The following is a 7,445-nucleotide window of genomic DNA, read 5'->3' as shown; positions in this document are numbered from 1 at the left end:
GGTGAAACCGAAGCAGAAGGGCTTTGCATTCATCCAGGGTTCACTTCTCTTTCCTCTGCATCCGGACCTGTTTCTCATCTCCTCTTCCCCTTGGATGGGGTTGGTGAGGGAGATGTGCAGCCCTACAGCGGGTTTATATTAGGAACCTTCATACCGACCTCTGTTGGCAAGATCAAATCAATCCAACCACAGGCTCTCGATTTCCTTGAGTTGTTCTTTGCTTGTACTGTCCTTATAGTCCCTGTGATTTTTTGATGCTGCAATCAAAGGCGTTTCTCCAGCTGTACTCACACTCGGGAACATCAGCAAACACACACCCCATAAAATATACAGCACCATCACGGTGGGATTTACATAACAGTGACACTGAAGGCATCAAAAAGAATCGGTTATTAGGTTTAGGAGCAATTACTGAGATGTCTGCTCGGATGGGGAGCAGGCTGGGAGCTGGCAGCAGGTTACAGAGGCTGCTCAGCCCTGGGCTCCATGTGCCATTCATTGCTCTGCTCTGTGCTCATGGACAAGTTCCCAGCTCCAAGCAATCACAGAGATCACTGTGCCCCCCCAGCTACAAACAATCACAGAGCTCACCGTGCCCAATGTGTTTTCAGGAGGAAGATACACAGAGAGACATCTGGAGAGAGCTTGGGCTCCCCATCAGGAGGCTCTGATTTCTGGATGCTGCTTGGAGGCTGTGGGATGCTCTGCTGCTCCAAGCAAGGGAGCTCAGGAGGTGGCACTAAATGTCATAAATCTGAGCATTATTCAATCATCCAGCAGCAATTCAGCCTGCAGTGGTAAATGAGGGACCCAACCCAAACCCATCCAGAAAACAGAACTGGGTAACAGACTAAAGAAACCCCAACCTGCTTTACCCAAATCTAATAACATGGTGCTGGATACGCTCAGGTCTGTGCCACATTTGGGGCTGCACTGTATCCAAGGGGGGAAGCAGTGAGTGAAACAACTCGAGCTCAATCTTTTTGGTTGGCATCCAGGACAGTGAGAAATTCTTGCTGATCAAGGGCTAAGCAAGTGTCTTTCAGCTCTGCCTTTGGGTTCACTTCGTGTTTTCTCGCACCTCCAAGCAACGAGCTGAGCTCCCACAACACTGTGTTGGCACTAACATCCCCTCTGCTCAGTAGCAGGACTTCCATTCACCCGACCAAAACAAAACCCCGTGATAAATAACTGGCAAATTTGTAGCTGCTTGATTGCCATGGCAACTCTGCAGCCATCCTCCTGAGCTGCCTGTGAGCTCTTCTCCTGCTGCAGCCCCAGCAGGTAGCATCTCCCAGCTCCCTGCTTCTCTGCACCCATTCACTCCATTCACAGCCCTGGGTCACACCTGGCTCTGTGTCCCTCTCTTGTCTCCATCATGTCCTGCCTGATGGCACCAGGAGGAGGCACCTGGGGCCATCACCAGCATCCCATGCTCCACCCAGGAGGTGAAGGGCTTGTTCTATCCAACCTGCTAAAATCTGAGCACCCTCGGATACCAAGAAGCAGCAGAGATACATCTCAGAGAACCCCAAAACCAAAAGCAGATTGGATGTTTTCTCTCTTTGTCCATGCATTATTCTCCATGCTTGGTCCCCTTAATTCTGATGGATTTTGCCTTCCAGCAATGCAGAGCTTCAGCCAGTGCACAACAGGCAAACAGAGCGATGCTGAAAACGTTAATAGGGGCTGAGATCAAAGAGATGGGAGGAGCCCATCATCAGGGGGTGGTGGGATGAGAACAGGGCCTGTCCTGGCTGCAGTGGGGCTGCAGGATGCTCTGTAGGGTCAGGTCCCACCAAAGGCTGAGGCTCTGATGTGGCATTACTGCCTCCAGGATGAACCGCTTCGGAGCCCTCCTCCAAAGAGCAGAGCTGGCACTCGGGGATTTAATTGCACGCTTGGTATTCTGCTCAGCTCGAGCCCAGGTATTATTTATAAAAATAGCAAGCGGGAGAAAACAGATAGAGAGGAAAAATATCAAAGGGCTCTTGAATTTTCATGCTGTGTGTGAGCAAGCAGCCTTTTGGATCAGATCACAGCCCACTGCCTCCAGGAGGAGTGCTGAGCCCCAGCTGCACCGCACTGCCGGAGCCCAAGGCCAAATCCTGTGGCTCCAGTGGAGGATTTGCACCTCTGCAAAGCAGATGAGGCTGAAATTTTGCTCTGAGTTCTATCTGAGCGTGGCTGAATGCTGAATGAGGGGGAAAAGGGTCTGTGCTGTGTGCTGCAGTGGGGATGGGGGCCAAATGGGCTGATGGTGGGGATGTGGTTGGTCCAAAGTGCCCCATCCTGAGAGGGCTCAGCCCCACAGCAAGCAGCAGGATGACAGATGAGTCATCTGCAGCGATGAGAAAGGGCTCTTCTTTTTGCCTAACAGAGCGGTGGAAGGATGCCAGTGAACATAACCTCTGCAAGTGCTGGAGGAATCGTTTGGGGGAGAAATTAGAGGCATAATATTAGTTGCAGGCAAAGGACTTAATTAGTGGATTCAGCAGAGATTCCAATTAAAAATAAAATAAGGAGGAAAACAAGCCCCGTTTGTGGCTCAGGGCTCTGCTGGAGAGCAAGCAGGGAGATGGGCACCCCACAAGGAAAGGGCAGGGCTGCCTGGGAGAGAAGTGCTGGGGGATCCGTATCAGAACATGGGGATGAATGAAGCATGTTTTAATTTCTGAGCCATTCCCTGGTGGTTCAGTGCAGCCACAGCATCCGTGTTCAACAGGAAAGCAGCAATAGGGAGCAGTCCGACAGCAGAGGAACAAATAAAAGCTACATGACTGCTAGTGAGGAGCAAGCAAAGCCTGGAGGCCTGCAAGCTGCCTGTGCACACGTGTGGGGGTGCATGTGGGCACGTGAGTGCATGTGCATGGAGGTGAGCACATGGGTGTGTGCCAACTGAGTGTGCACACGTGGGAGCCCCGTGCATGCCCGCAGTGCACGTGTGCACGCATAGGAGGAGTGAAGGTGCCTCACATTGTCATGGAAACGTTGGCAAATGCAAAGCTGCTGGCTAACACCACGCACTTGGCTTCATGCAGCAGTGGGGAAGGGGCAGGAGGGCTCCCCCCCTTTGTGATCCTGGGTAAAGAAAATCACATCTTGCAACCTGTTTTCCAGTCCAGGAGGTGGAAGACAGGTTCATTCCTCACCTTTCATAGTGTGGAACCACAGAAGGTTGGAAAAGAGCTCCAAGATCACCACGTCCAACCCTAAACCACCCCACTGTGCCCACTGACCACGTCCCCAAGTGTCACATCTCCATGGTCCATGAATACCTTCCTGGGATGGTGACCCAATGCTTCCCCAAGCAGCCGTGCCAGAGCATCACTATACTTATGGAGATGAGATTTTTCCTAACGTCCAACCTTTCCCTTCAGTGCAGCCCTGCTCCTGTGTCTGCAAGGAGGCAATGGGAGCGATAACAGGACCTGGGGGATCAGCAGACCCAGACACAGAAGGCGTTAATGGTCGCTGTCTGCTGACAAACGCAACAAGTTCACTCGCTCTGGCTGACGCTGCAGCCTTTTAATTACATTTTTGTCTGGCAGTAAAAGAAACAAATCTGACTCTTAAAGCAGCACGTAACACATGAGGCATCATAATCATTTCCTTCCCTGGTTTTTCCTTTCTTTAATCAGCCAACACTGTGCTCTTTAGGAAGTTTATTTCCCCCCGGACCAATCTCCTGCCTGTAATTTTGAGAGCTGGTGGGGGCGAAGGCTGAAAGAAAGAGAGGAAGAGAGAGTGATATAAAATTTCTGCAATGCAAAGCGTGTTCCATAAAAGAAGACCGCATTACTCAGCCTGCCTCGTGTTCATATAATGGGGGACTCCATCAGGTTCGCCTCACCCCTGCGATTTGCTTCCCAGGGTGGCCATAAAGATGCTTGGAAGGGGAAAGATAAACCGAGCGGCTCCTACTGCATTGCCGGGGCTGGCAGAGGGAGTTGGTCTCTTTGGGGCTCTAACTATGGCTGTTCCTGAGTTTTATAGTATCGCCCTTGATTTATGAGTAGCTTTTATAGTAGCTGTAAACCAACCCCAAAACAGAGAAATAAAGGAACTAGAGAATATTTCCCCTTCCCACCCAGCTCGCCTCCTGCAGCGGGAGAGCGGCGGTGCTGCGTGGGGATGTGGCTTTGGGATGAGATGGTGAGAGCTCAGGATTGGTGTTGTGGAGGAGGTGTGAGGCTGAGGGGGAGCATCCCTTCATCAGCTGACAGCATGGCTGAGTCCTGCACCCCAACACTGGCTGCCACCATGGGGATGGGTTTGTCACCTCATCCCGCTGCACCCAGGGAGAGTACATTGGTGTCTATGGGCAGTGCTCGAGGTGCAAAGGTTGGCTTGGAGGGATGTGGAGGTTGTCCCCTAAAAGAGTGCTGAAAGATACTCCAAAAATGTGCAGAAATATAAACATGAAGAAAACAATAGTGTGTTAACAGCGCCAGGAAGCAAGGATTTACTGATAACCCTGAGCAATGGGCTGCTCTGAGCAATGAGAAGCAACCCCAGAGCTCCTGTCTATGGGTACATTGCTCCTCCAAAATGGCAATGGCTTTGTGGAATTGATGCAATGTCGATTTGCAATACAACCTGTGCTGTGATGGTTGGTACAACAGCAAAGCAATGCACCCATCCCCAGCCTGGAGGAATGAGGTTGGCATTTGTCTTCCAAGCAGAGTAGGAGGAAAATCATCACAGGTCCTTGAAAATCTGAGATCAGGAAGCTCTGGGGTTTGGGCTGTTCTAGGTTGGGTTGTGTTATACCCAGTTGGATTGTGTTGAACTCAGTTGGATTATGTTGTACCCCATAGGTTGTGTTGTATGTAGTGGGTTGTGTTGTACCCAGCTGGATTGTGTTGTATCCAACTGGTTGTGTTGTACCCAAATGGGTTGCGTTGTACTCAGCTGGTTGTGCTGTACCTAACTGGATTGTGTTGTACCCAACTGGGTTGTACTGTACCCAATTGGGTTGAGTTGTACCCAGCTGGGTTGTGTTGTACCCAACTAGTTGTGTTGTACCCAGCTGGTTAATCTTGGCACTGCTGCCCAAGGAAGGACTGATCCTTGCCCGCAGTGCTCTGGGTGCCAGGGGTAACATACAGCTACTCTATCTCAGGCTGCAGCCACGCTGTAACTCAGCAGCAGCAGAGCTTGTGTGAATTATGGCTCTGTCCTGAACCAGAGAGAGCCCTGCCATAACTTATTGCCGCTGCTGGGAAGTGATCTGCTTTATTCTGCACAGGGGAGATGTGGGAGGGAAGGGGTGTCTGCTCTTTGGCTTCGGAAGATGGGCTGCAGGCAGCTTCTGCAAACACCTCCAGGGTTTATGGTTCCCTCCTGCTGCCTGAGGGAGCTGCTGTTATGTCCTTAAATCATTAAAGAAAAATAATATTGGCAACACAACAACTCCTGTATCCATGTAACACCGAGGCGATGCTCCAGGGGATGCCGGCACTTTGTGCCCAGCAGCTCTATCCCCAGTGGAGACAGTGAGGTCGGGGAGATAGCTGGGAGGAAGGAGAGGAAAACACTGCTGGAGCTGGTCCTGCCTATAGCAAACCTGTAGGAGCAGCCTGGGACCTAAGGAGGGAGGAAACCTCCCTGGTCACCATTACTCCTGACTGGAATGGAGGTGTGGTGAGGCAGTGCCACATGCTTTGAGCCCCCACATCCCTACAAAAACTGTGTTGAAATCAATGGAGCATGGAACAGTTGGGTTGGAAGGGACCTCAAGGATCAGCTCATTCCTTACCCAGACATAGGGCTATAGGAAGGCTGGGCTGCAAGGGACCTTACATCCCATCCAGCCTTTGCCATGGGCTCATTGCCTGACCAGCTCAAGCTGCCCATTGATGGCCTTAGATATCTCCAGGGATTGGGCACTTACAATCTCTTCCTGCTCCCCAAGAAGCTAATGTGGGGTTGGAAGAGAATGTGAAGCTCCTTCCAGCCCCACTCATATAACTGGCTACAGGGGAAGAAAATCACTGAGACTGCAAGCTGCTGCCCCAGAAAGAAAAGCTTTAACCCCTTGCACCAGGGGAATATCTTCCAGGTGACTTCAAGTGCATGCAGGAGAGCCATGAGAAGTGCTGAAGCAGCAGAGAAAATAAATTAGCACCATCTCGGCTAAAATCCCACACAATTAAAACCTGGATCAGGCTGTACTCATCTTCCTGAAGATAGCATCTTGAGAGTGACATGCATTAGTCATCCTCTGCAGCGGGCTGGCTTCACTCAGGGATCAGCGTGGTTAGCAGCAAGGTGTGAGACAGGGAGGGCTACCCGGGTGGCTGGCACACAAGGATGCATTGCTGAGCAGCTGCTGCTCACCCCATAGCAGTGCTGTGGGTCCCCATTCTCAGAGGGGCACAGCATGGGCAGCAAAAGTGCCTCTCCTTTCTATAGTGCTTCATAGGGTGCTCACTGGTTATGGCACAGCCCTGCATGACCCAGTGTTTGGATGCAGCCTCAAGTTTCACCCCCCTATTACTTAAAAAGCCAAGAGGGAATTTCCCAGCTGACACCCCTCTTTGCCTCTCACTTTGTGCTGCGAAGCATTTAAGCGAGGCTAACATTAAACATGTGCTCCCATTAACTCTCCATTTAAATGCTTTGCTGAATGGGGGCCGACATGCCAGAACATCACCCATTTGGTCTGGGCACATGGGTAGGGATTTTATGTTATTGAAGTCCTGCCAATTAAATCAGGTCACTCCAATCTTTCCTCTTCTCCCTCACTGGCTCTGGCGTGTGTGTGTGCGCTGCTGTTCTCCATCCCTGAGCTCCAGGCAAATGCACGCATGAGATGGTGATTCAATGGCCACTGTCACCCCTGGGGCGAGTGGCATCTGCAGGGCTCTGACATCAGATGGTAAAAGCATTTTGGGGGGAGTATTGCTGGCAAGAAAACAAAAGCTGAGGCTGCTCTGCTGCACTGGTTTGCACCCAAGAATCCTGCCTTGGTTGGAGCCCACATCTGTGCCTATATCTGCAGGAGGGCTGGAACTGGTTGAGCTTTAAAGTGCATCCTATGGTTCTATATATCTATATAGCGGTATGATTCTGTGATTAACCCCAGTTCTCTCTGTCTGACTACAGTCAGCCTTCTGGACTCAGCCTCCAGGCTTCTGCACCCCAAGTTTGACTTTATAAATCCACTGAAATTAGGATTGGATTGTGGGTTAAAGAAGGGGAAAATATGGCTTGATCCTGCCCTACAGCAGTGCTTGGGTTATGATAGATCTGCCATTCTCATGCTTTTATTGGCAGTTAGGGTCTATTTCTTCCCACTAATGGGAAAGAATCCCAGAAGTGAGCCATGGGCAGCAGATCCTACATGGGGATGTGGCCACCACCCAATTGGAGGAGGTATTCAGCACATAGGAGCATCCATAGTGTCACCAAGGGCAACCTGGGGACAGGATTGGTGCCAG

Source organism: Coturnix japonica, chromosome 26 (assembly GCF_001577835.2).
Source record: "Coturnix japonica isolate 7356 chromosome 26, Coturnix japonica 2.1, whole genome shotgun sequence".
Lineage (NCBI taxonomy): Eukaryota > Metazoa > Chordata > Aves > Galliformes > Phasianidae > Coturnix > Coturnix japonica.
The sequence above is the reverse complement of the archived record's forward strand: the minus strand, read 5'-3'. Positions refer to the sequence as shown.